At 43.8% G+C, this 17,486-nt stretch overlaps 1 protein-coding gene across 1 annotated transcript in view; it reads left to right on the forward strand.

Moving 5' to 3' along the window:
• The window catches only part of LOC310713831 (uncharacterized protein), a gene marked incomplete at its 3' end in the record, with an annotated part of 476,441 nt that overhangs the window by 379,687 nt on the left and 79,268 nt on the right, over positions 1-17,486 (forward strand). The window lies entirely within an intron of this gene.

The following is a 17,486-nucleotide window of genomic DNA, read 5'->3' on the forward strand; positions in this document are numbered from 1 at the left end:
TGTTGCAAAAAATGCATAGCTTTACCACTGGTCTGGTTTTTCTTTTCTTTTTCAAAAAACTATATTTAGGCAAAGAAAAATGAAATGGAATTCTTTAGTGGGTGATGCTATTTCTGACAGCTAGTCTAGGAAACAGCTTGGGCAGATTCCATTTCAAACCATGATGCTCACACACCACTAGACATGGTGGCTTATGTGACTCCTAACAAAACCCAAATGGATGTGTAGAAGTAAACTGTGCAGTCTGTCAGCAAATTTTGTGTGTATTACCCAACTGGATTAGAATCTTGGGAAGGCCAGCTCAACTGACATCATGAGCATGTGGCCAATCTGTATAGCCCAGTTTTATTCACACTGAAGATCTGAATGTTCCCCCATCTGAAAATGTCTTTCTGTACCACCCATGAGGCCAGGTGAAGTGACCACCTCAGGCAGCAGGATCCACAGAGGCAGCAGATCCTGATGCAGATCCTGGAGGGGGCACCATTTTCTGGTTTGACTTAGGTGCCAAAATGTATTGAGCTGGCCCGGTTCCATATACAAAATTGGAAGCCAGGGAGAAAAGTTCCAACCCTGTCCTCTCGCTGACATCAGGTTTTCTAAGCTGAGGAACTTCTGCATGGCATAGCTTTTTATTTAAAAATGTGTGGAATTAACTTAAATGCTACTGTCACATTTGCTACATTTACCTGACCACCTAGTTTGATAGGAAGCAGCATGTACTGTGCAGCCACCAGGGATTCAGAAACACCAATTGCATATGTACACTCAGGGGACTCCCCTGAGAAGGAGGCTAGTTCACCAACACAGGAGCCAGAAACGTGACTCAAAGAAGTAGGAGGCCCAGGGTTCGCTCTGATTGTTTAGAAATACACAATTGCTTTGAGGTCCCCTCCCCTAGCATGGAAGACGAAGAGCACACTCCATTTGAGGATCTCTCCCTCATTACAGTCGATCAGGTATATGAAGACGAGCAGCAAAGTCAGTCCTCAGGGAATGTGCAGGCGACCTTGGAACGGACAGCTCACGGAAGAACCCCGACCAAACCTAAGAGGAGGCGTGTAGTGATGATAGGGGATTCCCTACTGAGGGGAACAGAAGCAGTGATCTGTGGGCCTGACAAGATGTCTCGGGAAGTGTGCTGTCTCCCCGGGGCTAAGATCCAAGATGTAACTGAACAACTGCAGAGAATCATAAAACCCACTGACAAATACCCCTTCCTCTTGGTTCATGTGGGAACCAATGACACTGCAAGCAATAGCCTCCAGAAGATCAAAAGAGACTACGAGGCTCTGGGCAGGAAATTGAAGCAACTAAATGCACAAATTGTCATCTCATCTGTCCTCCCAGTTGAACGACGTGGCCCAGGGAGAGAGGGAAAAATAGTGGAAGTGAACAGCTAGCTTCGCAGATGGTGTAAACAGGAACGGTTTGGATTCTTAGATCACGGACTGCAGTTTCTTGAAGAGGGACTTCTGGCAAGCGATGGGCTGCACCTCACAACGGTTGGGAGGAATGTTTTTGCCAAAAATCTCAGAAACTTCATTAGGAGGGCTTTAAACTGACTAATGTGGGGGAGGGAGACAGTGCTCCTGAAGGTAGGAGTCTATCAATTGATGAAGATGATCATCCAAATGTCATAGACCAAATGGAGCAAACAGCACGCAGACCTAGTGGTGGGAGGAAAAAATCCTTAAATAAGAGACACGGGGGAATGATTAATGGACTTCAGTGTCTGTACACTAATGCGCAAAGCATGGGAAATAAACAAGATGAGCTTGAGCTCTTGGTACAGCAAACTAAATATGACATAATAGGCATCACTGAAACCTGGTGGGATAAGTCCCATGATTGGAATGTAATAATGGGGGGATACAATCTATTTCAGAGAAACAGACCAGACAAGAAAGGAGGAGGAGTGGCGTTATATGTCAGGGATGTGTATACCTGTGAAGAGATCCAAGATTTAGAACCTCAAAGCCAAAGTGAGAGCACTTGGGTCAAAATTAAGGGAGAGAAGAATAACAGAGTCCTCATTTTGGGAGTTTACTATAGATCCCCAAGCCAAACGGAGGACATAGATGATGCCTTCCTGGAACAGATGGCCAAGCATGCAAAAGGAAGGGAGATAGTAGTAATGGGGGACTTCAATTACCCGGATATTTGTTGGATGTCAAACTCAGCCAAGAGCATAAGGTCAAACAGATTCCTCACTGGCCTTGCAGACAACTTCATTGTCCAGAAAGTGGGAGAAGCAACAAGAGGAACAGCCATTTTAGATCTGGTCCTAACCAATGTTGATGACCTGGTTAGTGGGGTAGAAGTGGAAGGATCATTAGGCGCGAGTGATCATGCTCTTCTGAAGTTTACTATACAGTGGAAAGGAGCAGCCAAGCATACTAGGACTCAATTTCTTGACTTTAAGAAAGCCGACTTCATAAAACTTAGGGAAGTGCTGGGTGAGATCCCATGGACAGTAATACTAAAAGGAAAGGGAGTTCATGATGGCTGGGAGTTTGTTAAGAGGGAGATAGTAAAAGCACAACGTCAGGCAATACCAATCAGCCAGAAACATGGAAGGTGCTTAAAGAAGCCAGGGTGGCTATCTAAAGAACTTTTAACTGAGTTAAGATTAAAAAAGGATGTGTACAAAAAATGGAAAAGGGGGGAAACCACCAAAGAGGAATTCAAACAAATAGCCAGCACGTGTAGACACAAAGTCAGAAAAGCTAAAGCACAGAATGAACTCAGTCTTGCTAGAGAGGTTAAAAGCAACAAAAAAGGCTTTTATGGGTATGTTCGTAGCAAAAGGAAGAACAAAGAAACAGTGGGGTCACTCAGAGGAGAAGATGGTGAAATGCAAACAGGGGACACAGAAAGGGCTGAACTCCTCAATGCCTTCTTTGCCTCAGTCTTCTCCGATAAAAAAAACAATGCCCGACCTGAAGAATTTGGAGCCAATGATTCAGCAAAGGAAACCTCAGCCCAGAATAACTAAGGAGATAGTACAAGAATACTTGGCTAGTTTAGATGTATTCAAGTCTCCAGGGCCAGATGAACTGCATCCAAGAGTATTAAAAGAACTGGCAGATGTGATCTCAGAACCACTGGCAGTCATCTTTGAGAATTCCTGGAGAACAGGCGAAGTCCCGGCAGGCTGGAGGAGGGCAAATGTTGTCCCTATTTTCAAAAAGGGGAAAAGAGAGGACCCAAATAATTACCGCCCAGTCAGTCTGACATCAATACCAGGGAAGATTCTGGAGCAGATCATTAAGCAAACAGTCTGTGAGCACCTAGAAAGGAATGCTGTGACCACCAACAGTCAGCATGGATTTCTGAAAAATAAGTCATGTCAGACTAACCTGATCTCGTTTTTTGACAGAATTACAAGCCTGGTAGATGAAGGGAACGCAGTGGATGTAGCCTACCTTGATTTCAGCAAGGCATTTGACAAGGTGCCCCATGATATTCTTGTAAAGAAGCTGGTAAAATGCGGTCTTGACTATGCTACCACTCAGTGGATTTGTAACTGGCTGACTGACCGAACCCAAAGGGTGCTCATCAATGGTTCCTCTTCATCCTGGAGAAGAGTGACTAGTGGGGTGCCACAGGGTTCTGTCTTGGGCCCGGTCTTATTCAACATCTTTATCAACGACTTGGATGATGGACTCAAGGGCATCCTGATCAAATTTGCAGATGACACCAAACTGGGAAGGGTGGCTAACATCCCAGAGGACAGGATCACACTTCAAAACAACCTTGACAGATTAGAGAACTGGGCCAAAACAAACAAGATGAACTTTAACAGGGAGAAATGTAAAGTATTGCACTTGGGCAAAAAAAATGAGAGGCACAAATACAAGATGGGTGACACCTGGCTTGAGAGCAGTACATGTGAAAAGGATCTAGGAGTCTTGGTTGACCACAAACTTGACATGAGCCAACAGTGTGACGTGGGAGCTAAAAAAGCCAACGCAATTCTGGGCTGCATCAATAGGAGCATAGCATCTAGATCAAGGGAAATAATAGTGCCACTGTATTCTGCTCTGGTCAGACCTCACCTGGAGTACTGTGTCCAGTTCTGGGCACCACAATTCAAGAAGGACACTGACAAACTGGAACGTGTCCAGAGGAGGGCAACCAAAATGGTCAAAGGCCTGGAAACGATGCCTTATAGAATCATAGAATCATAGAGTTGGAAGAGACCACAAGGGCCATCGAGTCCAACCCCCTGCCAAGCAGGAAACACCATCAGAGCACTCCTGACATATGGTTGTCAAGCCTCTGCTTAAAGACCTCCAAAGAAGGAGACTCCACCACACTCCTTGGCAGCAAATTCCACTGTCGAACAGTAAAAGGACCCTACTAAACGGACTAATTTCAAGACAAGAGGTAGAAAATGTAATAAATTCAATGCAACTTGGCAAGGCCCCGGGACCAGATGGTTTATCAGCAAAATACTATAAGACATTGAAAGACTGGCTTATTCAGCCACTGTTAGAAGTTTGCAACAAGATTATAGGAGGGGACAAAGCACCTGAAACCTGAAAGGAAGCTTATATTACTCTGATTCCAAAACAAGATCAAGATAGATCCAATGTGAAAAACTACCGGCCAATTTCCCTACTCAATGTGGATTACAAAATTTTTGCTTACTGGCTGAAGAAGGTCTTTTCAGAATATATTCACAAGGACCAGGCAGGTTTTCTGGCTGGTAGACATATGAAAACAATATAAGTAATATAGTAGATATTCTGGAAAAGTTAAGAACAAGAAAAAAATGTAAAGCAATGTTAACTTTATCGATGCGGAGAAGGCTTTTGACAATGTACTTTGGGGTTTTATGACACAAAATTTAGAAAGTAGTAGGGTGGGTCAGGATTTTTAAATGGTGTTAATGCGATCTATTATGAACAAAAAGCTTAAATCATAGTAAATAATGTGGTGTCAGAGGAAATTAGAATTGAGAAAGGTACCAGGCAAGGGTGCCCACTTTCCCCTCTGCTGTTTATTTCAGTCCTTGAGGTCTTGTTAAGTATGATAAGAAAAGAAGAACAAATTAAAAGTATAGTAGTAGGATCCAAACAATATAAATTAAAAGCATTTGCTGATGACTTGGTGTTGAAACTTCAAGATCCAGACTCCAGTGCAGTAAAAGCACTGGAGATGATACAGGAGTTAAGGCAGGTAGCAGGATTTAAGTTAAATAAGAGCAAAAGCAAAGTATTAGAGAATTATCTGGATAATGAGGAAAGGAAATTATTACAAGAAAAGACGGGCCTAGTCTTTGTGAAAAAAATTAAATATCTGAGAGTTAATGTGTTGGTGAAAAATTTGAACTTATATAAAGATAATTATGAGAAATTATGGAATGAAATTAAGAGAGATTTGGAGATTTGGTCAAATTTGAAATTGTCATTAATGGGCCAGATTTCTGTGGTTAAGATGAATGTATTGCCAAAGATTCTGTTTTTGTTTCAAGCCCTACCAATTATTGATAATGTGAAATGTTTTAAAGAATGGCAGAAAGCGTTATCTAGATTCATCTGGCAGGGGAAAAAACCCAGAATTAATAAACAAATTATTAATGGATTCAAAAGAAAGAGGGGGATTCTCCCTGCCAGACTTGAAGATTTATTTTGAAGCTGCCACTCTTTGCTGGGTTAAGGAATGGATACAACTAGAAGACGCAGATGTTTTAGACTTGGAGGGATTTGACAATGTGTTTGGATGGCATGCATATTTATGGTATGACAAGGTAAAGGCCCATAATGGTTTTAAAATTCATGTAATTAGAAAATCTCTATATAATGTTTGGATAAAATATAAAGATCTTTTAGAGAGGAAAACGCCCAGATGGCTCTCGCCAATAGAGGCAAAGGCCCAGGAAAAGTCAAACATGGAAACCAAGTGGTTGAGATATTCAGATTTGTTAGTGGAAGATAAAGAAGGATTTAAATTAAAACCATTTGACCAAATTAAAGATAAAATAAATTGGTTACATTACCACCACATCAATGAATTGTATAAATTAGATAAGAAAAAAAGGTTTTGCATTGGAAAAAACCAAACTGGAAATGGAGTTGTTAGATTCTAAAGTTAAAAATTTGTCTAAAATGTATAATCTGTTGTTGGAGTGGCATACAAAGGATGAACAAGTTAAATCTGTGATGATAGACTGAGCAAGAGATGTAGGATATAACATAACGTTTGAAGATTGGGAAAGGTTGTGGAGGAAAGGGGTCAAGTTCACTGCGTGTATGGTGTTAAAGGAAAATAGTATGAAAATGATGTATAGATGGTACTTAACCCCTGTAAAATTAGCAAAGATTTATGACAACAGTGATAATCTATGAAGGAAATGTAAAGAAAAGGAGGGTACCTTCTACCATATGTGGTGGACCTGTCCCAAGGTGAAAGACTTCCGGGAGAAGTCTTTCTAACCTTGCCCCTTTCTAAAATTTATCTATTGGCCTATGTTTTTCTTTCTATAAATTTGCCAAAGAATAAAATAAAATAAAATAAAATAAAATGGGGATTAATGAGTCTTCTCATGATGGTGGAGGGCTTGTGTGCCCTTCTTCTGATAGCAAATGCTCTGTGGGTGGGGCATAAAAAATGGGGGGGGGCGGTCAACAGTTGGGAGAGGAGTGAGAAATTGTCATCTGGGGAACAGAGGATATGGGATATCCTGGTCAGGAAATCATATGTGATACTTATTTCACATGACAAGGGCTGTCAGCCTCTACCTCTCCAATAACTGGCATGCCTGGAAGGAGCTGTATGCATTGATAAGGGCCTCCAAGTCACTGGAGGTGGTTCTACAAATGTTAACACTGGCTGGGCACTTAGTACTATGCATTGGGTAGAGGTCAAGCTTGTTCATAAGCTGATCTGATTTGTTTGTGTCCTCTACACCACCAAGTTGCCCTTGCAACACTCGATCACAGCACTTGACGGGAACAGCTAGGGAACTTGTCTAACAGCAAGTGGACAGGTAGCATTGGCAAGATGCTGGAATCTGCTACAGAACTTGAAATTGATCCTTCATTCACCAAACTCTCAACTGGCGAGCCTCTTGCTTCACTGAGTGACAATGTCATAAAGGATCTGTCTACTGATCAAGCATACAGATATTGGATCACAAAGGGCATGAGAGTGAAATATACTCAGAGTCGCAAAGTGATTTCATGCTCTTTATTCAGCGCATAGTGGTGAGGAGGAATGAATGAAAGTCCCCTCAAAGTATCTGCTTTATATACATTATTTACACAATGGGCTGCACATGATTGGCTAATTCTGGAATTCTACTGTAAGCCAATCAGGTTGTGGATTCACTTATATCTGGAGCATGATTGGGTGGTTCCTGCCAACCAATCATACTGCTGCATTGTTCTAGGACCAATCAGACTGCTGCATTCTGAATCCTATTGTTCTAGGACCAATCAGACTGCTGCATTTTGGATCCTATTGTTCTAGGACCAATCAGACTGCTGCAGTTTGGATCCTGTTCAACTCAGTACATAACAGAGAGGAAAACTTCCCATGGATCTGGCCCTTTTTGAAAATGGCCCAATGAGCCATTCAACGTGGTGAACAGCAAACAGGCTTTGTTGAATATGTGTTTCTATACATGGCCTTAAAGGCAAAATCTTCAACAACTTAGCATTGATAGTGGAATACATTGTTTGCGTGTACTACCCCTGCTGGTTCAACATCAAAGCAAAACACTCAGGTGGTAGGCCCAGGCCGTATCTTGTTTCAGCTCCGGCAAGTTAGACTGCAAAAGAAGGCTGTGATGGATGCTGTTTTGCCAACCATCCAACACTCTGCATAGTGTGCATTCAGTGAAATGATAATCCAGACACTCTTGTGCTCAGGTGACAGTGAGGAGAGGAGAGCTAGTGTCCAATGGGTTGTTGACTTGAGGGGCCAGATTAATGACACACTCAGACATCTTTCTGTATGTCCGACTCTGCAGCCTGGCTATCACACCACAACTGAGCTCTCTTATTTCTGAATTCCTCTAGCCACAGATAGACAGCAACCAAGGTAGGGGGAAACACTGGTGAAGGAAGGGGTGTGTGGTGGAAGGGGTGTGTGACCCACCCCGGATGTCATCCCTGGGGGGAGCGTGACATCACCGCCCTGCCCCCCAGGACGCTAGCCCTGCCCCCGGGTGCACACCATGTGTGCCGCTCCGGGTGCCAGAGCAGCTAGCTCCAGCTCTGGGGGGAATTGCCAGAAAGTCCAGGCCAGGTCCTTGGTAATGCCCCTGGCAGTATCTCTGCACTACAACAGTCCTTGAAGTGGACCCAAAGCTCCACTGACCCAGCACACCAAATACACAGTAAGATGATAGGAATACCAGCCCTACCCTGAGATCCTCCTTCAGCACCCAGATAAGTCATACATGGAGAGGGGTTGCCCACTGTGGATTGTGTCAGATGGATGCAAAAGGCTCTCCCTGGGGAAACCACCCTGCAGGTTGCATTCATATTGTCCAGAAGGTATAGTATATGCTGCATTGTACCTTTTTGGGGGGGGCAGCATGTTCTTATCATGGCTTGTAATGAACCCAGTTTATCTCCCAGCAGCCCTGATGTGACTGCAGCTCAAACACCACACAATTCGGCACAGTTCTGGATGTACATGCATGTGTGAACTGGCCCTGAAGCTGGTGCCCAAGACCAGCAGCTGATGTCATTGTTCTTCCTGCTGGCTAAACACAGACTAACCAAATTTCATTCTGTCTAATAGACTGGTTAGGCCTTCAAGCCACTGTCTACAGTGCCACAGTAACTGAAGTGCTGTGGATGGGATTACTCAGGAAAAGACTGTCTGAGCCTCTGCTCTCTATCTATCTTTCTCAAATAACATAACATGCAAATGTTATAACATTATTTTCTCCTGATTTTTTCTCTGCTCCAGGTCGATAAATTCTGGTCATTTATTCAGTAAAGAAGCCTATTGTCTATGGCAATGTTACACCAGCCAGAGAGCCCCACTGTTAGGAGTCAGCACAAAGGCGTGAGCTATGGAAATGATGCAGCATTCAGCTCTGTTTTCTAAAGATGTCCCCCTGCACAAAGCAGAGCAATACATTCCCCTAGAATGGAACACATTTTCAAAGTGCTTTGCTCAGCATTTTATTCTCCTGACTTCTATTAAAAGTAATAGGAGTCATGCAGCTGGAACGCACATGGATTGATAGCACAATACTGCCACAAATGAATGTTGGGTTGCGAAAGTATCAGGTACAAAATTGTAATTTTTGCTGGAATGTGCCTGAGTCCATTTTGCAGTCCTCAGAGCATTAACTACTTTGCTGATGACTTACAGTAATCACAGCATGTCTGTACCGGACCAGGAGTCCGGGAGAAGTGCCTGAAATCCCAGCACTCCATAGCTGACAATGGAAAAGGACAAATAAAGTGCTGTCTGTATTTATGCAGAACTGACTCACAGTTGTTGAGTATGTGATGAACAGTGGAGAGCAATATGATGAAAAGTGTTCCAAGATTGGGAATTGGTTGGTGTAACCTCTCATAGCACCCTCTAACTCAGTAGTTCTTGATTCTAAGAGAAGGGGTTAATGGTTGAAACCTGCCAGGCAGGTTTCAGAACAGGTACATCATGGCTCAGCTGGGGGCTCTTGAGAACACAAGAAGAGCCTGCTGAATCAGGCCAAAGGAATCATAGAATCATAGAGTTGGAAGAGACCACAAGGGCCATCGAGTCCAACCCCCTGCCAAGCAGGAAACACCATAAGAGCACTCCTGACATATGGTTGTCAAGCCTCTGCTTAAAGACCTCCAAAGTAGGAGACTCCACCATACTCCTTGGCAGCAAATTCCACTGTCAAACAGCTCTTACTGTCAGGAAGTTCTTCCTAATGTTTAGGTGGAATCTTCTTTCTTGTAGTTTGGATCCATTGCTCCGTGTCCACTTCTCTGGAGCAGCAGAAAACAACCTTTCTCCCTCCTCTATGTGACATCCTTTTATATATTTGAACATGGCTATCATATCACCCCTTAACCTCCTCTTCTCCAGGCTAAACATGCCCAGCTCCCTTAGCCGTTCCTCATAAGGCATCGTTTCCAGGCCTTTGACCATTTTTTAAAAATAATATTTATTACTTTTACAACAATTTAAACACTTACAAAAGAAAAAACAAAGAAAAACAACAACACATTGTAATACAAAAACACTACATAAAAATTAACAAAACAAAACAAAAACACTTTAAAAACACATTAAAAAAAAGAAGAAAAGAAAAAAGAAAAAAACTTCCAATATCTTATCTTTCTTTCCCATATTTCCACGGCCTCCTCACACCTCCCTTTTTGTATTCCACTTCTATTAATTATTTCAGCAATTCCTTACCATCTTCCCCTGTTTTCTATCCTATAATTATCTTAACACCTTTTAACCTTATTTTCCTTTAATACTCTATTAATCTATTTATACTTAATTCCTTATAACATTTCTACTGAAGCCATATAATTTCATTCCAACATTCTTCTAACATTCATTAATTTTACAATATGTCTATAAATAGTCTTTAAACTTTTCCCAGTCTTCTTCCACCGACTCTTCTCCCTGGTCTCGGATCTTGCCAGTCTTTTCCGCCAATTCCGTCTAGGCCATCAACTTCATCTGCCATTATCCAACACTTCAGTGCTTTTAAAAGACAGCTATTCTCTCAGCCAGCAAAGAGCAGATGATTCACAACAAAGTTTAGGTGTCTGGCAGGGCAGGTCCACCTCCTTCTTTAGCATCCGTCCATATCTTAAGTTTTACTCGAGGCTTCGTGCCCTGCCAAACCAATCCAGGAACATCCCTTTGCCACCTCCTGAAACAATCCCTCCCATCCAAAACTTCCCCAGCAACATCCCCAGCAACACAGCAACCCTCATCCCCACCACAACAGCTCGGCCCAACCATAACAACTTCAGATTTGTCCATATTTCCCAGTCCCCCTTCTCTTCGATCCAACGTCCTTCACGGTTACCCTAAGTAAATTCACATTTTTGGCGGTCCTACTGACCCCCAAAAATCTCTCTTTCTCAGCCGATGTTGATCCTGTCTCCTCCTGAAGCTCTGTCAAACTTTCCAGTTCTGGTGGGGTTCTGATCCTCAAATTCATCTGTTTTTCTTTAAGCTCCATCTTAGCAAATGTCAGCTTATATTTGTCAAGTTGCTTTTGAATGTATGGGGCTCTCTCACCCTCCAATTGTGTTGTTTTACATTCAGCAGCAAAGGTTTTCTCCCTGACCTCATCCGCAATTTGCCGTATTAAAGTAGATTCCTGTGTCAATTTCTGGGTGGTTTCTGTGTTGGTGTTCACCCTTTGTCCCGGATTATTTAAACTTTCTACAATTAAATCAATTTTATTATTTGCAGCGTCCGCTTTCACATTCATCACTTCTGTTTTCTTGTGAAGCTGTTCCAGCGAGTCATTTATTTTCAATAATGCGACCACTAAGGCCTCTTCTGTTGACATTTCATCTGTTCTTTCCTTTCCATTCGCCATAACACTTAAGAGATTCAAGGTCAATCCCAGAGTCACACAGTTTTTATCTTGCAGCTGGAAACTCCCCTAGCCCAGCTCTTATAAAGTAACCAATTTCAGAAACTTCCACTATGGGGAAACAGTTTCTATTTATAATAGTCAAAAATGTCACCTTTAAGCGCAACTCGTACAATCCAAAGTTAGTTTCAGTTTTCAGTTACTTTATTACTCCTTTTTAGAAGCAGCCGAAAACAGAAGAAGAAGAGAAGAAGAGTTTTGGATTTGATATCCCGCCTTTCACTCCCCTTCAGGAGTCTCAAAGCGGCTAACATTCTCCTTTCCCTTCCTCCCCCAGAACAAACCCTCTGTGAGGTGAGTGGGGCTCAGAGAAGTGTGACTGGCCCAAGGTCACCAAACAGCTGCATGTGGAGGAGCGGAGACGCGAACCTGGTTTCCCAGATTATGTGACTACCGCTCTTAACCACTACACCACACTGGTAGAAACAATATATCTCTCTTATTCTGTTAGCTGTCAAGGAACGTTCTAAGTGCTGTCAATGGACATTCCAAAACGTCCGTCCACTAGCAGCCCATTTCCAGGGGCAGAGCGGCAGTAATTCAACTCTCTTTACTCTCTCCTGCAGGCATACTCAGTCCACAGCTCCCCCCCCTTCTCCTGCCTCCAAGGGGGATTTTATACTCTTTACCGATGGAACTTTAATCTTTTACAAAAGACTTTCCAAGACTTCAGCTTACCGATTCCTTGCCTCAGTCTATTTACAAATAGGGAAGGGAGACTTCCTGTTTTGAACCTCCCCGTTTCAATGCCAAATTAAACATTTCAATGCCAAATTAAACGTTTAAAATCCGATTCTCACATATCAGCTCTACTCACGAGTCAAATTTGGAGTCAAATCGTCCACAGGAAAAAGTCAGTGCTCTCCGGCAACAGCTATGCGGCTTCGCTCCGTGGAAGAAGCAGACGATCCGAAGCACCATGCCACTCACCCCATGTCGCTCTGGGTCCCCAAAATTGGGTTCCCCCGCGAGTAGGGGAGGCGCAGAAGGTGCCAGCCGAATCCCACGTTCACAGGCTTCTCCTGCCTGTGATTTTTATGGGTCTCCGCCTTCGCCGCAGCGGTGCAGACCGAGATTCCCACGGGGCAAGTTCCTCCCGATCAGAGGAACTCCGCCATTGCCGGAGGCACCAACCCGGAAGTCCGTTGACCATTTTGGTTGCCCTCCTCTGGACACGTTCCAGTTTGTCAGTGTCCTTCTTGAACTGTGGTGCCCAGAACTGGACACAGTACTCCAGGTGAGGTCTGATCAGAGCAGAATACAGTGGCACTATTACTTCCCTTGATCTAGATGTTATACTCCTATTGATGCAGCCCAGAATTGCATTGGCTTTTTTAGCTGCCGCGTCACACTATAGGCTCATGTCAAGTTTGTGGTCAACCAAGACTCCTAGATCCTTTTCACATGTACTGCTCTCAAGCCAAACTTGACATGACTTAAAACTTAAAACACCACCAACTGCTTAAGAACATTTTAAAACACATTAGACCAGGGGTTGGCAACCTGCGGCCCATGGGCCACAAGTGGCCGTTTAAACAGCCCATGGGCCACCCCTGAACTGAGCTGCCCGCTCAGCGAGTCCCCGCGCGCTGTGCTAAACTGGCGCAGCGTGGAGTGGGAACTTGCTTCCGTGGTGCCAGAAATTGTGTCTGCGCAGCCACAGACATCAGAAAACATGTCTGCGCAGACACGATCCAGCCCACGGAGCGATCTCCATGGGAGTGAATCAGCCCAGGCGAGGTAAACCTTGCCGACCCCTGCATTAGACACTTGGAGCAGAGAAGAATAGCAGAACCACTGCCCCCCCCCAGCACTTCCCCAAAGGTTTGTTACAGTGAGTCCAGCCCCACCCTCTAAGCCCTGCAGTCCTCACTGCTGCTGGAGTCTCTTTATAGCTGGAGATGTAAGGGCCTGGGCCTCCCCCCCAAGCCAGCTGGTCAAGGCCTTGTAAGGAAGCAGACCCTGCAGTTCTCACTGCAGCCGATGGTCTTTGATAAGGCAATTGCTTGCCTTATCATCAGTTTCTATTTGTTTTTCCAGAGCTGGCATCATCCTGGACTTGTTTGTGCCCTTTCTCATTTGTGGAATGCATTCTGTCTGGTACAGTTAATGAAGCACCTTTCAGGCACCCTAAGGGGAACTGTCCTTCTTTACTCTTCCATTCTACTAATCTAACTAATCTCTTCATTTTTGAGAAATTCCCCTTTCTGAAATTAAATGTGACCTTGTTGGCAATTTCTGAGGAGAATCAGAACTTACAGGGTTAAACAGTTCTGTGTGACGTCTCACATTCTGAGGCGTGGTTTGGTTCACATATGGGAATCTTTCTTTGTGAAGGAGTGAAGCCGCACAGCTGTTGCCGGAGAGTGCTGACTTTTTCCTGTGGACAATTGGATTTAAAAGTAACTACCTGTGAGTAAAGTGAAGAATTGGAGTTTTAAAAGTTGAATTAATTTGGCACTGAAGCGGGAAGGTCTAAACAGGAAGTCCGCCTTCCGCTTTTGTAAATAGATTGAAGCAAAGACATTGCAAGCTAAAGTCTGGAAAGTCATTTGTAAAGGACTAAATTTTCATCAGCTAAAAACACCAAACCCCCCTTGGAAGCAGGAGAAGAGGGGGAAAATCTTAGATTGTTTAAACCTGCAGGAGAGAGAATAAAGAAAGATAAATTTCCACCGTCTTGAACCTGGGAACGGGGTGTCAGAGACAGACGCTTTGGGGAAGTTCATTGACTGTGAATAAAACGTTTTTTGACAGATAGTTAAAAAAGAGAAACATATTGATTCCAATGTTTCCAATGTTTCCTTCTGCATATAAAAAGGAATAAAATATCTGGAAAACAAAAGTAACTTTGTTGCTGGAGCTGCTTTCAAAAAGACGGATACAAACAGAAATTGTTTCCTCTAGAGGGAGCTTGTGATACTGTTGCTGGAGTCGATCTGGGGAATTTTACAGCTGCAGAGATTAAAGATCGTGGGAACCAGACTTTGACCTTGAGCAAGAATGTGTCTAGAAGAAGTTTTAGTGCTTGCTCTTTGCAAGACAAGCACTTTACTGGAACAGCTACATGAAAAGATGGATTTGATGACTGTTGCAGTTAGCAATTTTGGACAAACGGTGAATACCTACATAGAAACTACTCAGGAACCATCTCAGGAATTTGCTTTGACAGGGCAAGTTGTGCAGAAGACAAAGGAGGAGGTTGTTGCTGAACCTCAAGTAATAGAAATGGAGAGAGCTGCAGCCTTGCAGGAAAATAAGTTGTTGCTTCTGACGACTGAACCTGGAGAAAGTCAGATTGGGAGAGATGGAGTACTGTTTGGTTTGGAGATGGGAAGCTGGATGGATCCCCCTATGCAGGAATGTTCTGACTTTTGGGATCTGGTTGTGGGCCAGGGGGAGCTTGGAGTTGTGGGGGCCCTTAACTTTGGAGGGACTTTCAAACATGCCTTCAAATATCTTTTGAATTTCAGTGCTGACTGTGGAGAGTGGGCTGACCTGTCGAGAAGGGATAAAGACATTGTCAAGTTGGAGTCTCCCCGAGATCTACCCCTCAGTGAGAAAGGAAGGAAATTAAGAATAAGATCAGCAGAAGATAAAGCAAAGTGCAGATATAAACATGAAGAAGACCTGCAGAAGGGACATGGAAAAGACTTAAGAGCCTCGGATAGAAGGTCACCAGGTTAATGGACTAGATGGAAGGGATAGAAAGGACTGACAAAACCCGAGACCAGGAAGAAGAGACGATGGATGAATATTGGAAGAAAGTTTAAAAATTCATTTAGAGAATTATTGTAAAATTAACGAGTGTTAGAAAAATGCTGGAATGAAACTATTTGGCTTTAGTAGAAATACTATAAGCAATTATGTATAAATAAGTTTTAAGTTTTAAGCTCTAGGGCTTTTTATGGTAAGATAAGGTTAAAATAAATTAATATATATATATATATATATATATTCTTTTCTTTTCTTTCTTTTTCTTCTTCTTCTCTCTTTTTTATTCTCTGTAATTTTAAACTTTCAATAAATATCATTTTTTTAAAAAGGAAAATGATCTTTTGTGGGTACGAGCCTGGGACAAAAGGGTGGAGGTTTGCCTATCCAGAAGGCAATCAGTCCAGGATTCTAGTCAGCAGAAGTGCTGAGTTCTGTGAGCAGAGTGGTTGGTCAAGGATCCATACGAATTCTAACATTCTCTCAGAGTGTCTGTCTGATTCTGCTGAGGAGGGAGAGTTAGAAGCTGAACCTGTTGATGAGGACCAGGTCTCTGACCAGGGTCAAGAACAGGGAGGGGCATCTCCACAGGTTGTTAAAAGAGAGCCCAAAAGTGAGCCTTCGTCTCCCGTTAGTCAAGTGCAGAAGGCCAGAAGACGCAGTAAGTCAGAGGGGGAGTCTTCTGATGTCAGAGACACACTTGCTGGCCCCAGTGAGTCAGAGGGAGCACCTGAGACAGTGCTCAGACGTTCCACACGCGCTACAAAGGGGGTACCACCTGAGAGGTTTGAGGTCACTAGCGTGTGGGTTGGTTTAGCGCAGTGCGAACCAGAGAGTTTTGAGGAGGTTCAACAGTTGCCTGAAGCGGAAGCCAGGAAGTGGCAAGAGGCAATGGGAAATGAGTCGAACTCAATGAGGTCCTTAGGTGTGTTCTCCACCACGAAGCTGCCAGAGGGCAAGCAGGCTGTGAGCTGTCATTGGGTTTACAGGATTAAGCCCACAGCGTCTGGAGAACCACAGTACAAGGCGAGGTCAGAGAACAGAAGTTTCTTGCTCAGTCAGAAAGGCAAGATTGAGCAGTTGCTTGAGAAGTTCCAGATGTCTGACTGTGCAGGGGTCAGAACGCCCATGGAGACCAACTTCGTGAAGGACAGTCAGCTTGGGGAGCGTTCTGAGTTCCAAAACCCTGAGGTGTTTCAGTCAGCGCTAGGGAGTCTGTTGTATCTCTCTCAGTGGAGCAGACCAGACATAGCGTTTGCTGTGAATCTGCTCAGCAGGGAGGCTACAAAGCCCAGTGTGAATGCCTGGCAAGGCATCAAGAGAGTGTTGAGGTATTTGCAGGATACCAAAGAGTTTTGCCTCAAATTGTCAGCTGAAGGTGACGCACGGCTTACGTGCTGGAGTGACAGCAATTGGGCATCTCTTGGGGACAGGAAGTCTGTGTCTGGGCTGGTGGTAAAGTTCGGGGAATCCCTGGTTGGGTGGAAGTCCCAGAAGCAAAGTCTTATTGCACTTTCTTCCACTGAGGCTGAGTTCAGTGCATTGTCGGATTTGTGCAGGGAGTTGGACTTCTACCGGTGCTTGATCCAAGAGATCTGTGGGGATTGTTACTTGCCCATAAATGTTTGGGGAGACAATCAACCTTGTCTTAGGTTGGCAGAATCTGGACAGTTCAAGTCCAGAACCAAGCATTTGGACATACGTTTCCAGAATGTATGTCAGAGTGTCCAGGCAGGTTGGATACGGCTCAAGTATTGTTCGAGCCGGGAGAACCTAGCTGATGGGTTTACCAAACCCTTGACCTTCCAGCGACATGGGGAGTTCTGTGAAGGGTTGTGTTTGTGGTGAGTTATACTCACAGTTTCCCTCAGGATGCGAGACGAGAGGGGGTGTGAGGAGAATCAGAACTTACAGGGTTAAACAGTTCTGTGTGACGTCTCACATTCTGAGGCGTGGTTTGGTTCACATACGGGAATCTTTCTTTGTGTGTGATTTTCCTTTTGTTTTTGGCTGAGAGACGAAAGAATGTCCGCTGTCTCGCCGGGACTGATTTATGATGTTTTTCTTCACATTAAAGGCTGTTAGAGATTAGCAAGAAGCCTGCATTCAGTCTGATTTATTATCCACACACACGGCAACACTTTCTACCGCTGCATAAGAACTCTGCTGAGAGCTGCAA

Source organism: Podarcis liolepis (assembly GCF_965112155.1).
Source record: "Podarcis liolepis genome assembly, chromosome: 8".
Lineage (NCBI taxonomy): Eukaryota > Metazoa > Chordata > Lepidosauria > Squamata > Lacertidae > Podarcis > Podarcis liolepis.